This window comes from Embiotoca jacksoni, unplaced genomic scaffold (genome assembly GCF_022577435.1).
Source record: "Embiotoca jacksoni isolate LCO1_2020_lvr unplaced genomic scaffold, fEmbJac1.0.p SCAF_1, whole genome shotgun sequence".
Taxonomy (NCBI): domain Eukaryota; kingdom Metazoa; phylum Chordata; class Actinopteri; family Embiotocidae; genus Embiotoca; species Embiotoca jacksoni.
In genome coordinates this window covers 23,807,114-23,821,565 of record NW_027185229.1, presented here as the reverse complement: position 1 = coordinate 23,821,565, position 14,452 = coordinate 23,807,114, and the positions used below count along the sequence as shown (strand labels likewise).

General features: G+C 38.5%; 1 pseudogene; it reads left to right on the top strand.

Annotated features, from left to right (window-relative positions):
* The first annotated feature begins 2,565 nt into the window (after positions 1-2,565).
* On the top strand, positions 2,566-10,236 carry LOC138199934 (immunoglobulin-like and fibronectin type III domain-containing protein 1; annotated as a pseudogene).
* Positions 10,237-14,452: the final 4,216 nt, after the last annotated feature.

Here is a 14,452-nt window from a genome sequence, read left to right as displayed (position 1 = left end):
TATATTTTTGGGGATCAAAATCATTCCAAGTTTAGAGTCACTGAAGAGGAGAGAGTCAACAGTTGCCCCTTTAGCAAAAAGATGACTGACGAGTGCAGGGTGACACTTCTCGGTTTCAAAGTGAAGTGTTTAAATAAATGCTAACTTATTTCTGCTCAGGTTCAGTCTAAAAAGTCATTTTAAAATATCTGTGGATCATTGGGATTACGATAACAGAATGAAATTCAGCTTGTTTTGTTTACTTTTAGTTAAAAATGTCCAGAGCAGAGTGAAAAAAATGAAAAAAAAATATTTAAGCATTGGAAAGTCATGCCACATGAGTTTTGACATTTCTAAACATGCAAAACCAATGAGGCTAAAGAGCTAAAAACCTAAAAAGCAAAATTTAATTGGCACTCACCTGTTGGGCTGAAGACCAGGCCCCCTACATGCACAATTAAGCTAATGGCAAGGCAACTCACCCCATGGGACTTCTATGTCACTTCCCATGAGACTTCCTTTTTTATTAAGAGCAGCCAAATGTACTGTGCTGCAGTACTACTGCTGAAATTCCAGTTTAGAGGGTGGGAATTAGGAAGCTTCATGGCTGCATTTCCTCTGATGCGGCCTTCTCAAGAACCTATAGCATTTTATGGCCACAGTGCATGCCAGTAAACCTATCCCCCAAGAGCCACAGTGAAAAGCAGGTTAGGTTGCTCTGGGTGTCTTTGAAAGGCTTTATTGCCTCTCAAAACCGAGAGCCCACACTCAAGAATCACCTGGAACCTGGCTGGCAACAGACAGCAGAGCACGGCAATTTACTTGAAAAAATAGTAAGTACATTTACCAAGTACTGTGTACAATTGTTTACTATTAACAAACGGTTTCGATATTTCGTTAAGACCCTTTTTATATTTTACACCAATTTATGCATATGTTGAATGGGTTTGACAGTGGTTTGTACATTACTGAAAATTATCTAGACTTTTAAATGGTACTATGGTCCAATAAGTTAAGTCAGACTATTATTAATGCATGTAATCTATCAATACATACAAGTCGTATTTGTCTCACGTCATGTGACAAAGTGCCAATAATCTTGGTATTGCTTATACCCATGTTTTTAAGAATGCATTATACAATATACAAACATACTAATAATGAAATGTTGTGAGAGAGTTATTTAAATGTTTCTTATTAAAGACAGTTGTGGTAACTAAATAGCCAAACTGTACAGGCATTTCACAGGCAAACAAACAATAATATTAGAATCTTACACTTTCATCCAGGGGGTTAAATATTGTGCTGGGCTTTAAATTTATATTCTATTTAGCCTTTCATCGCACTATAAAGTACGTAAAAGTATATGTTCTGGCACTAACTGGAGCTGTGAAATGTAAGACATAGACTCATAGCACCCTTGGCAAAACTATTTTCTCTCTCACACAAATATAGACTCACAGCAGCGCACCAAGTGTGAACAAATGTTAAATATCTGTGATTATTTAATTAGCGTGAAATCTAATTATAACTTTTTGAAGAAGTTAATTATGCATTGATTAAAGTGACTAAGATGATAATTGACCATCAAAATACACTTTGATAGTTTCAGAATAACTTAAATTATATACCTACAGAAAACAGAATAGGACTTTTAAACAAACTAAATATTAACATTTGCAGAGGTGGAATAATTTTTATATTTTCCTGAATCACTTTTTTCCTTTGGTAACTCAGAGCAGAAAAACAGGAAAAACCTAGTTAACAAGATGATTATGACGAATGTGACATCTGCCACCTACGCTACTTCCTCAGTCATGATAGTTTTATGCAGTATGCGACCTTAGGTCTGCAAAATTAGGACAGTCACCAATCTACAAAGGGAATGCTAAGTATTTTGAGTTCAGGAATATTCTAATTCATAGTATAGATGGAATTATGAACTCATGGACCCTCACATTATTAAATTAATTGTTTAACACTGACTTCCCACACTACAATCTACATCCAAATATTATTTTGTCCAATATTTGTAAATGTAGGAGGAAATAAATTATATCCCCTTACATCTTTACTGTCTCTCCAAGGATGTGCTTTAACAAAAAATGCATCCCGCCTTTAAGACACCAGTTACAACAAGTGATATCCGTTGCAAATTCACACCATCTGGAGGAGATTATGTCAGACAGATGGAAAATCTCATGGTTACTAAAAGTGGTCAGAAAAACTCACACTGAAATCCCATGTTATGTTGTGCACTGATATGACAACGAATCTATCTAATCCAGGAACCATCAAAGTGAAGACAAATCAAAAAAAGCATAGAACCAAACTAAACAGTGTTGCATTGTGTTGTTCTGCATCGTAATAGTGTTGCATCAACAGGGAAGCTGTTGTCAAGATGTTTAAGATACGAAAAGCTAAGGGTGAGGAGCCGACGGGTGCAGGGCAGGGTAAGTAGGGTAACCTGAGATGTGATCAAACTGAAAGCATTTTCTGAGACAAACGTCCTCAACGCTATTTCATTTATTGAAACTCTTTGCCATTCCTTCAGAAAGTTGTGAATAACACAATGCCTCTCATTTAATGGCAGTGAAAATAAAAAAAAAAAGGTCAAAGGTGCCCGGCGTTATGATTACTCAATATGTGGAAGAACTACCTGATGACATGGCCACCCCAGATTTCACTCCGAAACCCATTGCTCTCACTATTCAAGAAGGTAACATATCTATGATTCCTTGTCAAATGTATTTTTATTTGATTGTCATGTCAAAGATAATAAGACAGGTCAACATTTATTGCAGGAAAAACTGCCATCTTCAGGGCAATAATAGCTGGTAAACCGGCACCAACTGTGACCTGGGTGAGAAATGATGGGGAAATTGATAAAGAAAACTACAAAATCATCTTTGATGCAAGTTCTGGTGAACAACAACTACAGATGAGCGTGCTAACAATCTTTCGTACAGAATTGTTTTAGTAGCTTCAAATCAACATACTATTTAGAAATGTCCAGAAAATTCTGGTTTTGCTGAATGTTGACAAACATGTATTGATTGATAGATTCCTAATGTATCTGTGGATCAAGCTGATACCTACAAGTGTTTTGCCAGAAATGAATATGGAAAAGCAGTTGTCACAGTCACTCTTAACGTTATTGAAGGCAAGTTCCTTACTCTTAATCCTTCAGAAGTGAAATCAAAAGTAATTTTATAAAACATATTTGTACATCTGTGTAACTTCACTCTAACGTTTTCCATTTTAGTTGGCTATAAAAAGAACACAGCCATGCAGCAATCAAGAACAGGTACACAGCCTACATTTAATTTGTAATAATTTACTGTTGGTCCTTTTAAGAATAAAAGTAGTAACCATGGTGCTGGTTGTGTTGCAGCTGTCCGGGAGTTACCGGAGGATTTCAAAAAGGCCTTGAAAAATACGTGAGTATATGCTGAATTTACAAATCAAAGAGTACATGAGGGAGCATTTTTGATTTGCCGTTTTGTTTTGCTCAGTTTTGTTTGGTTCTGTTTCCATTTTTGGTTAATTCAGTTTGTCTTGTTTCAGCTAGATTATTTTTTTCCATTGTTTAATAAAATGTTCTCTCCATCTAGGGTTGACATGGAGCCGAAAGAAGAAGCAGAGCCACAAATTGATGAAAAGTTTTGGGAACTGTTGATGAGTGCAGACAAGAAAGATTACGAGTGTATCTGTGCACAGTATGGTGTTACTGATTTTAGTAGGATGCTGAAGAAACTAAGTGAGAAAAAAGACGAGAGGGAGAAAGAGCAGGAACGGGTATGATTCAACTTCATCTAAATATGAAGGACCTACATGGCCATCTTTACTAAAGACAGATATAATGTATGAAACACAAACTCTTTCTATAGTGTCTAAGTCATTCTTTCCTGTTTCAAATTACTATAGGTTGTTGAACGACTGTGCAACCTAAAGCCCATTGAAATGAGAGATGATGGTGGTGCAGAGTTTGAACTTGAAATGTCTCTCAAAGACCCTTTCAGCAAAATTTTCATATACAAGGTAAGATGTTTCATTTTGACCTTTATTTCTTAATTGTGAATCAATTAAATGGAAGCACGGAAAGTAAAAACATATTGCGCAAACTGTTTATATATTGGAAAAACTTTTACGAGTGCTTATGTTTGAACAGGATGGAGTAATGATTCCTTTTGATGCTGACGCAGAAGTAAAACATGGATTGAAGCAAGTGGGAAAGAAGTTTGTGTTTAGCATCAATGATGTTGACCCAGAAGATGCGGGATTGTACCAAGTGGAAGTTGATGGAATTAAGATCTTCTCAACCAACTTAAAACGTAAGATGATGCATCAAATTAATTGCATTCTTAATTAGTACACAATACTGTACAGATCCTATTGTAAGCTGTATTTTCTTTGCCTAGCTCCCCCTGTAGAGTTCTTGGTTAAGATTGAGGATGTGACAGCAGAGGAAAGAGAGGATGCCGTGTTCGAGTGCAAGGTCTCAACACCACTGAAAAAGATTACTTGGAAGGCGAAGAATATCCCACTGGAGCAAGGAGACAAATATGACATCCTTGTGTCAGAAGACATGCTGATTCACACATTGGTGGTGAAAGACTGTATGCCATTGGACAAAGGAATTATTGCAGCTGTGGCTGGAAGGGCATCCTGTAATGCCTGGCTCATAGTTGAAGGTACTGTTTACAATTTTAAGTTGTAACTTAGGCAGTTGAACATTGAAGTTTATAAAATATTGAAAGCGCCTTAAAAATCATTAACATTTTGCTGCCACATTGTCCTTTTCATCAGCCGACAACGATCCAAACTCAAAGGGAAAAAAGAAAGCTCGCAAGACAACTCGAGCGGGTGGTGGTGGAGCTGAACTTCTGAAGATTGCTGAGGAGCAACAGGCCAAGATACAAAAATAAAGAGACGAGTTGATTGCAAAGGCGGAGGCAGAAGCAGCTGCCGCTGCAGCCGCCATTAAGAAGGCAGAAGCCGAAGCAAAAGCAAAAGCAGAAGCAGAAGCAGAAGCTAGAGCTAAAGCTAAAGCTGAAGCAAAAGCTAAAGCAAAGGCCAAAGCAAAAGCAAAGGCAAAAGAAAAGGAGGAGGAGGAGGATGACGAAGAAGACGATGTAGAGGTGGAAGAAGAGGATGAAACAGGTGAACCTGCACCATCAAAACCTAAAAAGATGGTACAGGCAAAGGAGGGAGAAGTTGCTGAGACTGAAGGAGAAGAGCCTGTTCAAGATAAAAGAAAGAGAGTGAGAGCAGGCCCACTCGTCCCTGATACTGTCATCGGTAAGTTGCATCCGAATACAGTGTTTCTTTCTGTAACTGCTGTGTATATATTCCTGTTCGTAATTTAAATGATAAGGTTGTGTTTCCCTCAGAACCAGGAATTTACTTCACTAGCGGACTGTCAGATGTGAATGCTATTATTGGCACTGATACAGAACTGGTCTGCAGGCTGAGCAGTGAGGACTGTGATGGAGTCTGGTTCAAAGAAGGAGAAGAGGTGAGGAATGTACGAGTTGATAAAACAATGGTTTAACATTCTTAGATGCGAGTGTGTTTACATCTTTTTTGTATGCATTTCAGATAACAGCTACAGACAATATATGTATCGTTAAAGATGGAACTTATTTCAAACTTATAAAAAACTGCAAAGAAGAAGATGCTGGAAAGTACCGATGTGAAGATGATGGGCGTAAAACCGAAGCTGTGCTAAATGTTGAAGGTATTGTAATCAGAACGAAAGATTGCAGATGACCACCTCAAGCAAAGCCAAAGGGCAACCGCTTTGTAAATGAGTAAAATATACTTTTTAGCTCAGTAGTTTCAGTTTGAAAATGTTTGAATTTTTTTTCAACTAGATCCCCCAAGAATCAACACTGACGACCTCGCAGAGTTCATAAAACCTGTTACAATAAAAACGGGTAAAGATGCAGCATTCATGGTATCGTTTGTTGGCCGTGAACCCATGAAGATCCAGTGGTACCATGAGGGTGAACAACTGCTGGTGGACACCAATATCAAGATCGAGAAGTCGTCCACACACACCAGCCTGGTGCTGACCAAGTGCCAACGCAAAACCACAGGAGAAATTAAGATCAAGATTAAAAATGAATGTGGAACAACTGAGGCCATCACACAGCTTATTGTACTAGGTAAAGTTTGCACACAGTTCAATGTATAATACAATACTGGGGAATACTGGACATGAGTACAGTTCTTTTTGGTTTTACAACAGATAAACCAACAACACCCCTGGGACCTGTGGATATCATTGAAAGTTCAGCATCTTGTATTGAGTTTAAATGGAGGCCTCCCAAAGACAATGGAGGGTTTGCCTATCACCGACTACATCCTTGAGCGGCAGCAAATTGGCCGAAACAGCTGGAAGAAGTTAGGCAAGGTTGGCCCAGAGGCTAAATATAGGGACATCGATGTGGATCATGGCAGGAAGTACTGCTACCACGTCAGGGCTGAAACTGAACACAGCACCAGTGACATGATGGAGACCGATGACATTCAGGCTGGGACAAAGGGTAAGCCTCCCCCAAGTTCCAAATAAAGCTTATGTTGTTAAGGAGGGCTTGATATGGGCCGGTTAAAACACAGCTTTCTCTATTTTATCATTTTGTTTAGCATACCCTGGACCTCCATCGACACCAAAAATTGTGAGTGCTTTCCATGACTGTATCAATCTGGCATGGTCGGCACCCACCAATACTGGAGGAACCAACATTTTGGGATACAATGTGGAGAAACGCAAGAATGGCAGCAATCTGTGTAGCCAGGTCAACCCAGCCGATGAGCCCATCAAAGGCAAGGCTTTTTCAAGATTGATCACATTCAATGTGTCATGCTCACAGATGTGACACTAAATGTGCTGTTTATCTTAACCGACAAAAACAAATAAACATATTTTTACAGTTTAAAGTCTTAACTGCGGTGTTTTATATGTCAATAGCGAAACAGTATGCAGTGAAGGATGTTGTTGAAGGCCTTGAGTACGAGTTCCGAGTATCAGCTATCAACATTTCTGGTGTTGGAGAGCCAAGTACACCTTCTGAATTTGTGATTGCAAGAGATCCAAAGAGTGAGTACCAAGCTGATGAAAGCTATCTTGGTATTATCCCTATGATTCACTGTTTATATCTCTGCTTAAATGCCAAGTTGTTTACGTTTCCAGAGTCCCCTGGTAAAGTTATTGACCTGAAGGTGACAGACTCCACATATACTACCTTATCACTGGGCTGGACCAAACCTATAGAGGAGGAAGGGGTCCAAGACAAGGCCAAAGGATACGTTGTCGAGCTCAGACCTGCAGAAGACCCAGAATGGGGTCGCTGTAACTCCAGTACTATCATTATGACATCCTATACGATTATGGGTATGAAGTCTATGGCCATGTACTGGGTGAGAGTTGTAGCCACCAATGAGGGTGGAGATGGTGAGCCTCAAGAGTTAGACAACTACATCATTGCTATGCCGCCTCCAGGTAAGTCAGTGAAAATTGTGAGTCATCTGTAGTCACAATTTGATACATCTGATAATCCTTCCATCACTTGTTCTGATAATCTTTCTCTAAAACTGTTTCCACATTGTTATAGTGAGACCCCGTTTCAATGACAAAAAAATGGAGAACTTTGTGGTAATGAAAGCTGGGAACACTGCTCGCATCAACTTCAACTTTGAGGTTATATCATACAAAAATATTGGCTTGTTTAATTTATCTATCCTTTATAAAGCGGTAGATTATTTCTGCTGCTTTACTAAAATTTGAAACATCCCAACACTTTATATTTTCTATTGTTGACAGGCCTCTCCAATACCATCAATCTCATGGTTTAAGGATGGCATGCCTGTAGCCAAAAATGTGACAGTCAGCAAGTCAGACTCATCATCACAGTTAATGATCCCCTCAGCAGAGCGCCATGACACTGGTATCTACACAATCATTGTCAAGAACCTTGTTGGTCAGGAGACCTCCAGCGTTGAGATACGAGTTACAGGTACAGTGAAAACCTCAGTTTATCCATTAAATCAATCAAACAGAAGAAGAAAGAGAAATGTTGACCAAAAGGTGTGTGGATTTTAATATTTTTTTTGTTTGTAAGATTCTGTTCAAGTTACTTTAGTTTCTCAAGTAAAATCGTTTATGTCTAGCATTAAGAATTTTAATATTTAACCAAGATTAATTAGACAGCTACTCGACTGACTTGAACATTGCAAAGTCGCTGCAATTTGCTTATGGAGTAATTATCTCAAAGCCAAACAGCGACATTCAAGTTTTCCTTCTGTGGTCAGGATAAATGTAAATATCACAATAGTAATAATAATTTCCGACCTGTTTCTAGATGATCCCAAGCCTCCAGGCCCGGTGGAACTGGATGAGAATGTGTCGGGCACAGTGACTGTCTCCTGGACTCCCTCTCCAGATGAGAATAAAGATGACAGAGTCCACTACATGGTCACCAAACGTGATTCTGTTAAGCGCACTTGGCAAGCTGTGGCCGACCATCTCTTCAACAACAAGTTTACTGCCACCAATATCATGCCAGGGAGGCGGTACAAGTTCCGGGTGTACACCAAGAATGACATGGGGATGTCCTAACCCTCTGAGTCAGCAACCTGGGAAGTGAAGAGGAAGAAAGGCAGGTTTCAACAACAGGGATTCAAAATGGCATAGTATAGAAGTAAAAGAACTGATTCAATCAGAAGCTTAAATTTAGATGGTAGCTATTTAAATAATCCTTTAATTGTTTCAGCTTACAACATTTTAGGACTTTAAGTTGAAGGACTGCTCCTTACGCGTGTAAACCGAACCCAGCACAACGACATGCATGGAACAGGGAAAAGCTATAATCTTTGTGAGTAAGTATTTGAAGTTCCGTCTGTTGATCAACATCAGCACGAGTTACATGCATTTTTGTGACCACTGGTATTGGTGCATCTGAGAATTCACTATGGATCTGAATCTTGAGCAGAGACTGCATATATAATTTTGGGTCAAATCTTTTGGGAAAAGAAACAAGGCGCAGGGAGTCAAATCCAGTCAGTAGGGGTGCTGGGGTGCAATGAATATGTTGTTGTAGGTGTTAATCTATAGTTTAGATAGTTTGCACCGAATTTTTGCCCTCAGCCACCTCTGAACATCATCGTTAAACTCTGCATTACCAGTCTGACCCTAAAGAACGAATTCACATTGTGCAGTCTTGCAAATGTAAAAAGAAAAAACACCTGGTTGCGCTCCTGACCTGATGGTTTTTTTCAGTCGTGAACAATGACATTCTGTATCTCTTGAAATGTGAATGCCGCTCTTAACACTTCACCTGGTGTATTGCTTCATTGCCATAGGATTTGTTAAGCACACCAAACGTCTCTATTGACAATTTCCCAAATTTGACCCAAAATTTGTCGTGCGCGCTGCTCAGGTCCACGGTGAAATCTCAGATTCATACGTACCAGTGGTCACAAAAAGCATGCAGCACAGGTGCTTATGATGATCAGGTAAGGAATACTTGCTCATTAAGGTTATAGTTTTTCACTGCTCCATGCACGCCATGGTGCTGCAGTTTTTCTCAGAAAATGAGAAAATAAATCAATTGTCAGAGAAGTAAAAATAATACTGTCATAAAAAGGGTATCAATCACTAGGGCCCGAGCACCAATGGTGCGAAAGCCCTATTGTTATTCAAGGTATTATTTTTCTCGTTGTGTATTACTTATAAATAATACACTATTACTTTAACTTATTCTTGTATTCTTCCAGAATCATTTTCTTTGAAGCTTCCTGATACCAAGGACTGCAGCTTCGAGATGCCTCCCTCATTCTCTGTTCCACTGAAAATGCACAACAGTCCAGAGAGCTACAAGTGCTACATGACCTGTGCTGTGACAGGGGACCCCAGACCACATGTTACCTGGTACAGAAATAATGTCAGCCTCAACACCAACACCAACTACTACATCACCAACACGTGTGGGGTCTGCTCCACGGTGATACTCAAAGTTGGACCCAAGGACAGTGGCAATTACTCTGTCATTGCAGAAAACCCTCTGGGCAGAATGGAGTGTTCAACTAAACTTGTTGTTAAAGGTAGAAATTCTTCAGTCTTTCCTTACATCTTAAATTATGGTTCTACAGCTGCAAGTTTTAACATTTCCCTTCTTCTCTTCTTGCTCCTTCAGATTAGGATGGTACAGTGGTCCTGAACTCCTCAAGAGGCCTGTTCAATTTAAATAAATGGAATGCAATTGGATTTACTGATTTGAAACCTGCTGTCATTTGTATTTATTTTTTGTGAATTTCTGTGTTAATGTATTTAAATAAATGCCATGAAGAAAACAAAGGAGGGAAAAGATAAATAAATGTTGTCACATGAAAGTTTTAAAGCACTAATAAAAATAAGCAAGATGCAAATGTTAGAGACAGTACTTGAGCACAAATTATACTCAATTTACCCTCTGGGTGCAATGAGCACTTTGACATTTGTGATGATTTGTGATATGCCAACCCTGCACCCAAACACTTATTTACTGACCTATTTTTCCCTGTGCTCCCTTCCTTTTTTTCTCAAAGTAAACATTATCTTCTGGCTTTTCTGAAACTACTGGGTGGGTGTATTAAAATGCACTCTGTGCTGTAGCTGTTCACTGAAGTCTGCACCAACAATAGCGGCTTTGTAAGGTGACATTTTGAGCTAAATGCATACCATGGTAACATGTTCAGAATAATAATGTTAATGCTCATATGCAAATATATAAATGATGGTTAACAGGTTTATCATTGTTATTTTTAGCATGTCTACAGAAAACACAGCTGAGTCTGATAAAGAATGACATTAAAAACGGTCACAAACCAAAGTATTAGTATTAAATGTTGGTCTGATGATGCAAGGGAAAACCTATTAAAATTAAATTTACAATGAACATAAAATGTACCAATTTCCATTGCAATCTATCTGAAGGTTTTTGAAACATTACATAACCTCCACACAAAAAAAGAATCATGATAATGCTAGACGAAGATTTTTGAAATCCCCAAAGTCAACAGGATACACTGTCTAGTAACAACAAATGTTTTACTAAATTTCACACCATGATTAGAGTCATTCACAATCATTCTTTGGAGACCATGCGTATGTGTACAAAATTTGAATGGCACCCAATCAAGTAATTAATATATATTCTGGACCATAGACTATATACAGAAGTGGATATCGCTTCCGGGTCTGAAAAGTGAAGCCACAGGCACATACCCTGTCTGCCAATGGTATTGCCTTAAACTGCAATACCACTGTGGACTGCTAGGGGATGCCTCAGGTTCCCAAACAGATCCACCGCTCACTCCTCCCCGGCTTGTCCAATTATGCTCACTTCTGGCTCCAAAATAGTAAAATGACGATGGCAAAAATTCCAAAATCAAGGCTTCAGAACGGCATTTCACAAATCAATGTGATGCCATCCATTGGTTTGTAAACTGTCAGTTTGAAGCCCAGAGTCTGGCTTTTACATCATCACCATTTTGGATTTTTGGAGCAAGAAATAACCATATTTGGACCAGCGAGGAAAGAGCAATGGGTGGATCTGACTTGAACTGACTGAGGAAACTATGCCCGCCCACCGATACCAAAAACCTGACTGCATTCAAGGCATGTGAATCACACCAGACACGCCTCAGGTATACCTCTCGTCAAGACCCAATATTTAATTAACTGTGTAATTATGTTCAGATGGACACTGATCAGCAGGAGTGGATTTAGTTTAGTTAACGGCACCATAATGACATGATAAAAATGATAGAAAATGTACTGACTCTGTATTTAATTTGAAAAGCTGATGCTTTTTAAATGGCAGTTTAATTGAGCCAGAGGTATTTTGTTGCCAATCCCTAGTGGCTCTCAGAGGTATTGCACTTTAAGGCCCTTTCACACTGGCTTTTCTTTTTAAATGCAGAGGTTACATCCATTTTTTATATACAGTCTATGCGTTGGGCCGACTGACCTGCCACACTGTTATATGCAGAGCCAGTCCACTACCTTAGCTAAAAACAAACATAATAAAAAAGTCCTAATCGCAAATGTTTTTCTCCAAGATGGCAATATACTGACTGTGGCGCTGACCCTGTCTCTGCCTATGTTTACTGGTAAATTCAGATACAATTCAACCATTTATAACACCATATATAAACCCATTCTCTTCAAAAACAATGTCACATTTTTGAGCAGTATTTAACTATGAAGTGGCTGCAATCCCATTTAATTTTTTCACACAGCTCTGGCATACTGAGATATTTCTTGTGCCTTTGCCTTTTATTTTAACTCTGTGAGCACTGCTTCCACTTTGGCAAATGTCACATAGCTACATGTTTCTCTTTTACTGCCAACATGTGTTTGCACATTTTCAGCGGATATTGCAGGTCTGTTATAGAAAGTCATAATGACACAATTTCATGTGCATGACTAAATACAACTGCGCAAACAACTGTACCTCTTCCTGTGTAAAGTCCCAGGACACAGTAATATTATCACTAAGCCACGTGGCATCCTGCTATTATTGACAAAGCTCTTTAATGGGATTTTACTGGACCAGGCTTTGACATTTAAAAGCATGTAACCACTTGCCAATAATATTTAGCAATTCCATGTGGTAACATGTCTTGAAAATACAATATAAAAAAAACTTCCCTTAATATAACAAACAACAAAACACTGCTCCAGGTCGGGTTGTGTTATGTTAGCTTTTCGTCATTGTTTTCAGGACATAATTCAAAGCTTCTAACTTCAGTGACCTCTTGCAATAAATGCCTTCAAGAACATCAAGCTTCTCATATCAGCTTCCCATGCCTGAGAACAGTCATAGTTCCTGTGCCACGCATCTGCTTTTATTACACGGCCTGAAATACACACACACACACACACACACACACACACACACACACACACACACACACACACACACACACACACACACACACACAACCATGCTCAAACTGAGCATAGCTCTGGTATTACTAAGACCACAATGACTGGGTGGTTCCAACAACCCTGACTCCATGAGGAATCTGATTGACTCCCAACATGCATGTAAATACCCTCAAGGAAGGTCAGTAGATTCAATAGAAATATTTGTCCTTGTTGACAAGAAATATGTAAAGTAAAAGTCCTTGTTAATTAGAACTTAAGGTCAACGATATTGCCCAAAAATAATATCACAACATTTTAGGATATTTGCATAATAACAAGTCTTGATGATATGACACAATTCCGAAACATATTTTAATATCATTTTCAAGAACATACAATAGCAACAAATAAGTGTTACAGTGAAAATTTGTCAGCATAAATGGAACAGTTTGCCAAATATATAGTAAAAACTCAAAAAACATGCTTTACTTTGTAAACAACAGCAGTAACTCAGAGTGAGATTCAACCAAAGCTGCAAGTTACTTAAGTAAACTATGTCATACTGTGACACTGCATATTCATTTATTGCCATTATGCCAACAGTTGTCATTATCACGACATACATTTTTTGAATCATATTAAAAACTATGTTTGTATTATAACTAATGACAGAATTAGGCATTACAGTTCCCCTATTTGATGATTACTGACGTAATTATTTCTTTTTTTGATATAAGGCAAGTGCAACTCCGAATTACCGATTGAGTGTAATTCACTGACTACTGATTTACAAAAACAATTGTATCACTGTGACTTAGCACACTCAGAATTCATACAGATGAATGCTGTTCTGTACTCAGGTAAAGCTGCTTTCATCCAACATAAAACTCACCCAAGGCAGTGAAGTAATTTGTTGGAAAAAACTTTAACTCCTCCGAGGATCTCCTACCCAATGACATGCTCCTTTGTAAAAATGTTGACAGCGGATTTATGGAGAAAATCTGTCTTTAAAGGTTTATGTATAAATCACTATAAACAGTGTACCTTATCTTTCCCAATTACAATTGACATGTTTGTCATCAATTCAATATGTTATTTTTGCCATCTATTAAACCAGGCATGTCAGTTTGCTCACATCTGGTCACATGTGTAACACCAATAAAATTGGGACTGCACAGCCAAGTGGTTCATAAAGACCATATTTAATGCAAGTGGAAGTGCAACCTGTCATCTGCAGATATGAAGCATGTGGTGTTTTCATCCAAAAAGCATAATCTCAACAATGAGGGTCCTCTTTTACCATTTAAAAATACCTAGAGTCTTGAAATAGGAGAAAATCCTTTGCTAAAGTCTAATTTACATATTTATGAGTTCCAGGGGAAAAAGCCTGTTTTGTGCGTATAAAATTTACAGAGCAACATCAAATTCATCTGGTACTTAGCTTTCAATAGCTTCTATAGCTGAGTACTGTCGGGATTACTTATTGGTCATCAACTAAATGAGAAATATTTGCTTTCTCCTACTTTGTTATCGGTGAAAGTTCATCAATACACAGCA